The sequence below is a fragment of the Miscanthus floridulus genome, chromosome 4 (genome assembly GCF_019320115.1).
Source record: "Miscanthus floridulus cultivar M001 chromosome 4, ASM1932011v1, whole genome shotgun sequence".
Classification (NCBI taxonomy): Eukaryota; Viridiplantae; Streptophyta; class Magnoliopsida; order Poales; family Poaceae; genus Miscanthus; species Miscanthus floridulus.
The window spans coordinates 64,298,745-64,310,979 of record NC_089583.1 but is presented as its reverse complement, the minus strand read 5'-3'; the positions used below and the strand labels follow the sequence as shown (position 1 = coordinate 64,310,979).

General features: G+C 41.6%; 1 long non-coding RNA gene across 1 annotated transcript; it reads left to right on the top strand.

Moving 5' to 3' along the window:
* The first annotated feature begins 994 nt into the window (after positions 1–994).
* Positions 995–3,286, top strand: LOC136551582 (uncharacterized). Its single transcript, XR_010782622.1, has 5 exons — positions 995–1,369; positions 1,916–2,029; positions 2,127–2,686; positions 2,773–2,865; positions 3,015–3,286. It is a non-coding gene; the product is annotated as an uncharacterized lncRNA (long non-coding RNA).
* The last annotated feature ends 8,949 nt before the right edge of the window (positions 3,287–12,235 follow it).

Sequence of the window (12,235 nt, the reverse complement as noted above, 5' to 3'; positions counted from 1 at the left end):
TAAGTACCCCCCTTTAATGACATGTGGGCCCTACATGCTAATTAGTCTTGACTGCCATGTGGGTCCAATGTTTGAATGACATGTGGGCCCTGCATGCTAATTAGCCTCTCTTGTAATGAATTCATTGTGCAAACATCATTTCTCTTTTTAATCTATGGTAAAAACTTATAACTAGTATTTCTCCCACATACTAACTCCAAATGTGATGCTTTTTTTCTATTTTTTTCTAAAATCATGATCTACCAATTTATTGCGTTGATTTGGTCATCTTTTCATGTGACAAAGTTTGAATAATTCAATATTTGAATTTCAAAAAAATGACAACTTTAAACTAGATTTTGAAACTCCAAATGGTTTCAGCTAAAAAAGTCATGAAAATAAAAGTTGTAGAACTCATCAAGATCAACAACTTTTATTTTAGTCATTTGTTTATCCGACAAAGTTATAGTAACCTTATTCACAAATTTTACGTATCTCTCTTATAGTTTATGAAACTATAAGAGAGATATGTAAAATTTGAAATTACTTATTACCCCAAAATTTTGTTCGAGGTTCTAATATTTTGAAATTCAAAATTCAAACTACCCAAACAAAGTCATATGAAAAAATGACTAAAATCAAAGTGGTAGATCTCGATGCATTATACAACTTTGTTTCTAACATTTTCTCCTAGTTGAAATCATGTATTACCACAAAAATCTATTTGAATTCCTAATACTACTAATACGATCACTGACATAGCGAACCCACCGTGCCAGGACCAAAAATTGGCCAGCGTAGGCTCTGCCACCGACATAGCAGACCCATCGTGCTAGACCAAAATTTGGCAGCTACACCTCGCAGCTCTCCTACACTTATTCTCTCACCGACACATGGGACCCACCACGCCTCCCACTCAAGAAGGCCAAAATTCCCCTCGCTGCTGCAGCTTGCCTTATCCTCTTGGCTGGTCAGACAAAAGGGAAAAATCTCCAATCCATGTAGACCATGGCCTCCTCCTCCCTCCCCTCAACCTAGTGCCGCCACTCGTCCATCCCACCGCCATACCTCCGTCGATGCTTGGATCCACCCATCTCGCCGCCACACCAACACCGGAGGCCGGAGCAGCTCATCTTGCCACCGACATCCCTGACTCCCTCCGTCGGCTGATCTCCATGGCTCCACATAGAGCACCGCTGCCTCCTCTAGCCATCGTCTTCCTAGCCTTGGCCTCATCATGCCACCATCGCCACTCCTAGATCCTACTTCGACTTTGATCTGGACGCACTTCTTGGATCCATTCCTGCCCTCGTCATGCCTTCAGTGATGCCGTCGCCTATAGCTGCTACATCCTCGACCAACCACATCACGCGTGATCTCCTATCCATAGGTTGGGCACCTCATGCTCATCCTCTTTTGTGTGCTCCTTGTAGTAGGTGATTTGCTTCCTTCACTTGTTATCTACAGTGACTAGTTGTTATAGTGAGATGAGATTTTCATTTTTAGCTAAACACTAGGTTAATGGCTTTGAATGCATAGATTGGAACATGATGAATTTTGCTGAGATTATAGTTCTTTTCTTTCTAGTTTCTAATTTTGCCTTGTAGCTATGGCAATTTGAAAGCCAACCCTAATACAAATGCCATTCAGTAGCAGCCATTTGCAAGGCCATCTCACTACAAGCGCCAGCCAGACCACATAAATTATAAACACAGTGCCTAGTTCTCCAAGATTTACTAGGACCAGTGCAGTCATGTCTTCGCCTGGTCCAAACAAAGTGCCTAGTGCACCTAGATTCACCAGGGCCAGTGCAGCCATGTCTCCTGCCTAGTGCAAACACATTGCCTATTCCTACCAGACCCACTGCTAACCTGTCTCAGCAACCTACTCCCACAAACAGTGTTAACCGAAACAATTCCTACGGACAACTTGCCAGGTGGACACAGCTCTAGGCAAAGCAATGACATCAATGAGTAGGCTGAGCAATTTGATGCTGCTAATTCAAATGGTCATACAACTAAAGGAGAACCAGTCCATGACTCAGTTCTAGGTAAACAATATGTGTTTCCAAGCATTAGTTTCTCCATTCATTATCTACAATTGGTACTGCTATAATAAAACATTTCTATTATTATTTGCCAATGTAGCACCCCTAAAGAATGTCTTCAAGAAAACCATGGGTCATGGCTTAGAGAAGATGATTAATAGATGAAAGAAGCTAGCTATGGAGGTGGTTGAAGGGAAGAAAAGACCTGAGGTCCCACTTCAAGCCATGAAGCTAGCATCAGAATGTGGTGTTGCCCTTAGAGACAACCTGCCTATCTACACATCTTGGAAAGAATATGATAATGAGCAGGGTAGGTAGAAGTATCAAAAGTTCTTAGGAAAGTGCCAGTGAGATAGCTATGTCATTCTTCCAAATATTTTCATGCATTACAATACTCCCATGTGAAAATTGTGTCTAATAATTCATCTGTGTGGCTTCAATCAAGGTTGGATGTGGATGTTAGGAATGAGAGACCAAGCAAGGCTACATGCACTGACATCATTAAGAGGGGAGTAAGGCAGTAGAGGTATCACCTTAAAAGGAAGTACTTTGATGACTCATTAACAAGAGAACAGCTGTTGGCCAAAGAACCCTCCACCTAAAATGAAGAAAGAGGAATGGATCCAGCTAGTTGAGTACTAGTGTGACCCAAAGAATCAGGTCCATGCCTGCATTATCTACTTTTGTTAATATGCAATGCAAATTGTGCATGTGAATGAAACCTCTGTATTGCATTTGTGGTGCAGGAGAAATGTGCTAAGAATAAAGTAAACCGAGTCCAAGTGCAACTTCACCAAAGGACTAGATCTAGGTCCAATATTGCCCATCGATATAGCCTAGTACGGATACTATTGCTTTTTGTGTGTTCCAATTATAAGGAACTATGTGTCATTAATTAGTTCTTGCACTAAAATGTGAAAAGTTATGGAGACAAACCTGATTGCCTGATGTTTGGTTGGATCCAATATGTGTGCCATTAATTACTTAGGCTTGTGAAGCCTGACAAGTACTGAAGAACAACAACATGTGGACATTGATGGTGTTTAGGCATATAAATTGTTAGTAGATGTGTGCTTCATAGTTTAGTACAACCTGTTAGTATGTCTTTTGTATAATTAGCAGGAAAGATGGGACATTTGTAGCATAGTAATTAGCATGTGCTTTTGAAGTGTCAAGTTAGCACATGTTGTATGATTTCTCATAATATTTGAGAAGCACAAAAGTCTTCCTCCAAGATTGTTGTTGATAGTCTAGGCCAGATCTGCCATTCATCCACCTTCCTTCCAAACATTGGTGTCGCTCAAGTGTCGAAGACTACCTAGTCTACATCGACAGTCATAGAAGCACGCCTACAAGGTCAGTTTGAGGCAACACTCCAAGCAGAAAGAGAGGAAGCTGCTAGGAAGCAGGAATAGTTGGAAGCACAACTTCTTGCTCAGCAGGCACTTGAAGCCAACCAAACAACACTTGAAGAAAACTAAAATTTGTTGCGCCAGACCCAAGAAGTGAAGGGGATGCATACCAAGTTTGAAGAGACTAATGCACTACTACGAGCTATGCTAAAACTTCAAAAAGATTGAGGTAGGTCTGAATGCAGTTTTGATTGATGATGCCTTTGCCACCAAACTTTCTCTGTTGTTGGAACTTTGTGCACTGTGTTGTCAGAACCTATGTCGAACTTATTTGCATCTGTGTGTATGTTTGAACCTATGTGATGGAACCGTTTGAACCTGTGTGATGGAACCTAGAACTAGTGTGGTGTGTTTGAACCTACAAGCACTATGTCTTTTGCTCTGGAATTTATGTGGATGATGGCTTGGCTAAAATGTGTATGCTTTATGAGCTCTGATGAGAATGCTGGAAAGATCTATCTAACATTGGTTATTGAATTGATACATATATTTGAGCCACATTCATCATCAAATGAAAGGAAATTTTATGATGACCTAGAGTCATCTCAAGATGTCTCTAACTACCTTAGATAACAAGACAAAATGAAAATGTCACAAAATCTACATAATTATATATGACGCTACCGTATCGTCATAATAAGTTGTCTAAATTAGGGTTCCCAGGACACAATTTATGATGGTTGGCATATTAGGTGACGAGTTGACCAACCAATATGTGACAGTCATAGTCGTCATTAAATGACAACAATATATGACGACACAACAAAACCGTCACATTTTGTGATGGTTTTCCATATTTTCGTCACAAGGTACATTTTGTGATGGTCGTTATCTGACGACCTTCATGATGGTGGTTTTTCGTCATACCATTCATTTTGTGACAAATTCTGTACTTTCCATGACACTTTCATTTTGTTATAAAAACCTAGATTTTTTGTAGTGAATCCGGTTCAACATGCAAGAATAAAGAACATTGATGTCTGCTATCATTTCATAAGAGATCACCAATAAAAAGGGGACATATGCATTAAGAGTGTGGGCACTGATGATCAACTTGCCAACATCTTCACTAAGCCACTTGATGAGAAGAGGTTTTGCAAGCTAATGAATGAATTGAACATACTTGACTTCTCAAATATGTGTTGATGCACCCCTATTATATGACATGCCTCTCCTTCGAGCAAAGAAGGTAAAGTTGGTCGACATATCATTCATCCATTGCTAAGGACTTGTTTAGTGCATTTAGTCATTCCTATCATGTCTTAAGCTCATTCATGAAAATCAAATGAATTTGATGCTTGTATGGTAGCACTACTACTTATATGCTTGAAATGATCTAGTGGTAGTATATGACATGTTTGTGGGCTTGTGAACCTAGTGTTTGATCTAGAAAATGAGCTACATGTGTTTAACTCAACATGGTGCATGATAACCCTTATTTGGAGGTGTGAAGAAGCTTGCCCTTGGATCAAACCGAGTTAAATATCTTTTGCAAATGATCTAGATTGAACCAAATTGAGAAAACGATCTTCACTTCACATGGTTTCACCCAACCTATCTAGAATTTAAACTCACCTTTTGTGCTAATTGTTGACAAAGGGGGAGAGAATTCACAAGGATAATAAGAAATAGGGGGAGCAAACAAATGAAAAGACATTTTAAGGGGATCAATTAAAATTTGAAGCACACAAGTAGGGGGAACAAGCTCATAAACTTGTATGTTGCATTTGTATGTGCATTACATATGTTTGCTTGCATGGCACAAGTTCTAAATTCCCTATTCATGCTTGTGTGGTGTATGCTAGATCATAGAAAATGTATGATGAAATGAAAAACTAGCATGCATAGGATAGCTAGACACTTGAATTGTTCTTACAAGTATTACTAGAACCTTGCTTATAATTTTGATTTCACGAGGTATCTAGTTCTTTGTTGTTTTTCAAGTGGTATCTAGAAAATCATGGTGCTAAGGATGGTGTTCAAATGGCAACTCCGATTGGTATCACGCTTCAAAGGTCCATTCTTTACACCTTAGCATCATTTGGTAGCTATTACTTTCCCAAACTTTTAATCCATGCATATATGCAAAGCTTTTAAATCCAAACTCTTAGCACATATGTAAGGGAGCTAATACTACCAAATTGGGTTGATGAAACTTATCCATAATCTTTACACATGGTAATATGCTTGGGCAAGTGACATGAATCCAAAAAGAATTTATTGAATATCTTTGTAACTGGGTTGTCATCAATTACCAAAAAGGGGAGAGATTAAAAGCCCTAGTTTGGTTTTGGATAATTGATGAAGCCTAGCACTAACCTTTGTCATGAGTTGTGATATGAGCTAGGTTGGTGCAATCCAAGTGTTTGAGCAAGATGAGGTCCATGGTGATGAAGGTGGATATGAAATGATGATGATCAAGCTCAACTTGGAAAAAAGAAAGAGAAAAACAAAAACTGAGATGACCAAGCCAAAGGTATATGATAGGTTTTTGTTTTGCACTCAAGACATCATAGAGGGTGTGAGTGACTTATGATCGATAGCCATACTATAAATAGGGAAAATCCTTAGCTAAACGGTTTATCGAGTGCCACTAGGTGATATGACTTTTGCATATGCATTTAGGAACCTAGTGTGCTAACTTTAACCCTTGTAAAATGCCTTGAAAAATTGCTAACACACGTGCACACAAGTTCTACACTTTGTGGTTAGCAAGTTGGAAGCAAGGGTGAAGTGTTTGAAAAAATAGAAAAAGAAAAGACGGCATTGGTCCCTGACGGGATGATGCATCGAACGCTAGACCTGACTCCAGCGCCGCGTTCGGTCATCGCGCGTAGAGAAGTAGTATGGCGATTGTGCGTGATCAGACACGTAGGCTCTGAGTCAGGTGCATGCTGACGTACAGTGGCATCGGCCTCACGAGCGCACGTAGAGTGAAGAAGAGCTAACTGGACACTAGGGTGTGTTAGGTCAACATTGACCTAATGTGACCGGTCGCTATTTGTGCATTCTAGATCGTCTCTAGAAACGATCGGACTCAGCTTTGTGCGATGTCAGGTCGCTTGAGTTGCGCGTCCAATCGTCACTTAATGCACGAGCGTCTGAAACTTGACCGTTAGGATCTGGCGGCTGAGGTTTGAAGGGAGGTGACACGTGGACGGTTGTGGAAGACCAAACACTGGTGCCTATGTCAGGTCATGATCCACGTGTGTGTCCGGTCTAGCCCAAAAAAGTAGAGAGCCAGGGGCCAATGGCTCTTTCATGGTTGGCTCCCTATTTAAAGGTCTTGGCCAGTCCTTGGCTCACTCTCTTGGTACTTTGATATACTTGACATCCTTGTGAATCTAAGCAAGCACCTCCCACTCATCTCCATCATTGATTCATCATTATAGTAGAATTGGGAGTGATTCCAAGTGCATTTATTTGAGTGATTGCATCTAGCGACACTTGGGGAACGTTGCGGATGTGGATTTCTTGTTTCTCTTCGTGGTTGCCGCCACCTAGACGTCTTGGAGCAGCGGAGGAGGATTGGCACGAGTTGGTAATTGTTCGTGGCCATCTCCTGGTGATTGTGAGGGATCTTGTACCTTCCCTGGTGGAGAGCCAAAAGGTAACTATAGTGGATTGCTTATGTCATTGAGTTACCTGACAGGTGGGTAGGTTTTTGCAGTGTCTAATTATGTGGATGAGAATTGTGCAAAACCTCTTAGCCACCGAACCACCAAGTGTTGGTCGACACAACGGGGACTAGCGTGCCGGTAAGTACGTGAACCTTGGGAGAAAAATTGATTGTCTCTTGCCCTTTGGTATTTTTCCGGTGATTGAATTGGTATTCATCATATGATTGGTTCACTACTCTAAGCGGCAGGTATAATCACCCTACTCACTCATTTATATTCCGCAAATTAGTTGTAGCAAGCTCTTTAGTGTAGCTAGAATTGAGAGCTTGCTTTGTAGGTTAAGTTCATCTAGTGGAGCACTTTAGTGTAGCAAGTATGAGAGCTATTAATGAGTAGTGGCTTATTCAATTGTGTGCCTAGTTATTATAGTAACTAGAATTGTTGGATAGGTGGTTTGCAACCCTTGTAGAGCTAGAGCAAGTTTGCATTTCGCTATTTGTCATATTTATCAAATTGCTCTAGTGATCTTGTAGATTTTTAAATAGGCTATTCACCCCCTCTAGCCATATTATGACCTTTCGGATGCTAAAAAAAAGTTACTAATAGTAGCCATCATTAATTATAAATTTGGCAAGATCTAATAAACTTTGAATCTTTTGTTCCTATCTCGTATCTAGGGCCTGTTTGGCTTGTTGCCACAACTTGCTGCAACGCAACAGTGGCATGCCATAACACGTTTGGCTCCTGCCCTAATTGGGGCGTGCCAAAAAAACACGTCATGCTCTAGTGTATTTGTGCCAAAGCTAGCTAAATGTATGTAGGGGAATTTGAGTGCCGCACTTTAGGCGCAACTTCCACTAAGAAGAAAATTCATTAATAATTTGAATAAGTTAGTTAATCGAATTTATAAAATGTTCCATCAATATCTGATGCTATTTCCACCTGTTGCTGACTTTTTTGTGAAAGTGGCCAGCTTGGAATTTTATTTTGGATATACTATAGATCGGACGTTTGGACGCACGTCCGTGCCTGGTCGCCACCTTTGTTTCATGTGCGCTCATGCGTACGCGGGAAACACCGCATCTTTATCCCTGGTATAAAGTTGTAGATCCCATCAAGAGTTATAACTTTTATATAGAAAGTATCTTCATTTAATACCATATAAGAAAGATACAATTTTTCTAAGGCGATAAGCATTTGTACGCGATTAATATACTACTCAAACTTTTGTTCAATTTTTTAGTATCTTAATGATTTTAAATTAAAAAAAATAAAACTAAAAAGTTGTAGATCTTGTCAAGGGCTACAATGTTTATATAGATAGTATCTTCGTTTGACGCTATATATGAGAGATACGATTTTTCCAAGGTGATAAGCACTTGTACACGATTAATATACTACTGAAATTTTGTTTAAATTTTTTTTGTATCTTAATGACCTCATATTAAAAAAAACTTAAAAGAAGAGAGTTGTAGGTCTCGTCGATTTCTACAACTTTCATATATAAGATATATTCATTTGACACACATAAGAGAGATACTATTTTTCTAACGCGACAAGCATAGGTACGCGATTTATATATTGCTAAAACTTTATTTAATTTTTTTGAGCATTTTAATGACTTCAAATTAAAAAACTCAAAACTAGAAAGTTATAGATCTCATCGAGAGCTACAATATATATATAAATATAATTTTTATCTAAGATAGTTTTCTAAGGGTGCACCATGCCGCGCGTTGGCGCGACGCTACAGCGTGGAGCGTGTGGCAGAACTGTCCTAATCTAATGTTTCTCAGGAGTGCTCGTCTTCCATTAGACAATAAGCACTCGAAGGAGAACACTAAATTATACGGTTCCATTGGGCACACCCCAGGAGAAAACCCAAAAATCCATATTTTTCCCATCAGAATCACAAATGAGAGAATAAAGCTTATGTCATTCTTAACCATTTCTTACCTCACTTTTAATACAACTTTAGAGTATAATATTTATTGTCATAACAGCAGAATGTAGTCATATTATCAGAATTATGAATAATTTAATTGAACAGCGGAATATAAACGTGTGAACATAATTACAATGGAAATAATTATCTAATCATGACATGATGAAGCATTGATACGTAAACTATGACAACAAATTATAAAATTTTTATTTATAAAAATATTTAGTGAGAGCTATAAATAAAGACTATGATCGCAGCGTAAAGAAATCCTTTCTAAGCCCACCAGGAGGAATCCACACACAAATGTCAGCTTTAGCATCCACCTGTCACATGCAACAGGGGAAAATAAAATCCTGAGTACTCAATTATACTCATCAAGACTTACCCCGCAGGAGGAAATAAAAGACTCCAAGGACATGCAAGGCTATCTGGCTTATGAGTTTATTGTGTCTATAGGAAGCATTACTAAGCGTGTGTCCTTATATTCATTTTTTTATTAACAGCCGCATTAGTTCATTAACCAATCATTCTATGTAAGCACCAGTGCTACTTTCAAGCAGGTGGTAAGCAATCAAATTTTCTTTTTCATCACCTTTTATCTTCATGTTCTTACTATGGTGCTAGAGTTTAGATAAGTCGTACCGGATTGCTCGATGATTCGCGAATCAATGCCCCCAGCTAGGTACCCCGAAAACACACACGCCCCGCTTGTACCCCTAGGTACAAGCAGGACCAACCCACTACCCTTCTATCACGGGGTCTAGGTCTCCGTCTAAACTGGGACTCCAAGCCCCCGACCCTAGATCCCAGACTCAGTGCGGTGCAAGGATCTCCTTACCCCAAAAACAACCTTGACAAGTCGGTCCGAAAAGAGCTAGAACCCATAATAAGAGAGTAACAAGTCTTCCAAGCGCCCATACCCAAGTATGTGCTCAGGATAATAAGTCTGTGACTTGCCTAGCGTCCAATGCAAGGGCCGATCCTTAACCGACATAGACAGGGAAAACAGTATAACCAAGTCATGCCCCATTGGCCGCGGGACACAACCCCTTACACTCATCAATACCCCAACCATATCCCTATCTGGTCACCATTTTTTTCTTTCCACCATTTATATTTTCCAAGTGATAATACAGTAATATAATTCCTATCTCTCGCGAGTGACAGGAAACCACTCAACTTCTGCCGGAGTCCTATAGCATAGCAATCTACACGATCCTGTCATACTAGTAAGACTCATAGGATAAATAAATAAATATATATATATATATATATATATATATATGCAAGTGGGTTTCATTCAACTCCTTAAAACTTAATGCACAAATATAATTGAAAGTGCAGAAAAATAGAGGTTATACACCGGGGCTTGCGTGGGTAAAATATAATTAGAAGTTAGCTTTTCATCATGGCGACACGATCTCCAAAAGCACCATTTCTTCAGCAACTCCCGATGACTCCATGATCCATCGATGTCCCTATTATGATATGCAATGTGATGCAATGCAAAGACATAATTAATCGACTGCAACCATGACTTGTAAATTACTATTTATGCCTCTCAAATTAACGAGCTAGTTCTAACAACGACCGTATTTAGGCTACATATCCATGTTGTCGAATAAGGTGTTATTTTCCAACAATTATTTTAGTTATATAAACCCAAGTTGTTTCTTTATTCTATTATAGCAATTTAGCATTTATTCGAAATAGGGCATCATTATCTATCTAGCAAACTAATTATTTTAGAGCTACAAAAATTACAGTGAGTTTCTAATATTGCTAGGAACCTACTGTAAAATTTTTAGATCCAACACTATTACCAATTTATCACAATAATTCCTACAAGTTCATATTTTAACAATATTAAACATTTTAAAATAATTAGAGCAACCCTGGAAACATTTTTAAACATGATGAACAAATTATACTAACAAATAGATCCTAATTTTAGGAACCAAGGAAAATTAGTTTCACAATTTTTGATTCCTCTACATTGTATATTAATTTTACAAGTTAACTAGAAACCTATATTAGAAACGTATTTAGAAAATGGAAAGGCCGACGGCACCCACTATCGACCCAACGGCCTGTTCGGCCTGGTCCAGCGGCAAGGTAGCCTAGGTGGGCGGGGCGCGCGCTGGCGTGAGTGGCCCATGCGTGGCGGCGTGGCCCAACGCGGGGACTGGGCGTGAGCGGTCTAGTGGAGCCGGCAGCCCAGACGGTGGGGCACGTGTGCGGGTGTGAGCGGCTCAGGCACGACAGTGACCAGCCGGCCTAGCAGGGCGCACGGACAGCGGCCCAGGCATCAACGTAGGCCGGCCCAAGTGGGAAACCCTAGGGCGCGCAGTCCATTTAGCAAAACGGACCCCGGGTTTTAACTAATAAACCTACGATCTAGCTCACTATTCAAATGAGTCGTGTATTTTGCAATAAGGACCCTGTATAGTTTCTATTCACCTTCTCCCTCCTCCGGTGAAGCAGAGGAGCAGAGGACGGCGGCTCCGACGACCAAAATCTAGTCATTCAGCGCACCCACCGATGGTGGGAAGAAGGCGCGGGGCAGCGGTGTACCTAGACATGCACAGGCTTGGCCAAACCTCTCCCCACTGTGGCCCGCAAGAGACGCAGCCGCGCATCGCGATGGGCGCGACAGCCGGCAGCTGGCGATGATGGTGCTGCGGGGCGTAGAGGCGGGAAGGGCTGGGCTACCAGGCACCAGGCGAACAAGGCGCGCCCCTAGCTAGATCCTGCTCGTGCCGGGGCAAGGCACAGCGCCCTGGTCATGTGCGAGCAGCACGACGAAGGCCTGTGCAGGAGCCGCGGTGGCCTCCGGTTACGCGATATTGAGGCTACGGCGTCCATAACGCAAAGGCGAGGCAACAGCTGCACAACGGCTGGAGTTCGCGCGACAGCCGAGCAGGGAGGCAGTGTGGAGCTCAACACGGTCCGGGGCGATGGCGCGGTCAGGACGGGTGTTCGCACGGGTCAGCAGGGACCAGGGAGCGGGGGAAGCAGTGGTGGAGCGCGCCGGCGGTGAAGTGGTGGTGTGGAGGCGGTAGTGGCGTGGCCACGGTGATGGGGACATGGACGGGGCAGTGCTATGAGCCTCTAGAGCGCTTGCGCGTGCTCGCGAGGGACCGGCGTCGGGCGGGCAGGAGGCGCGGTGACGGCGGGGGCACTGTGGCATGGCAATCGGACGTACGAGACACGGCTCCACGGCGACGCGGGC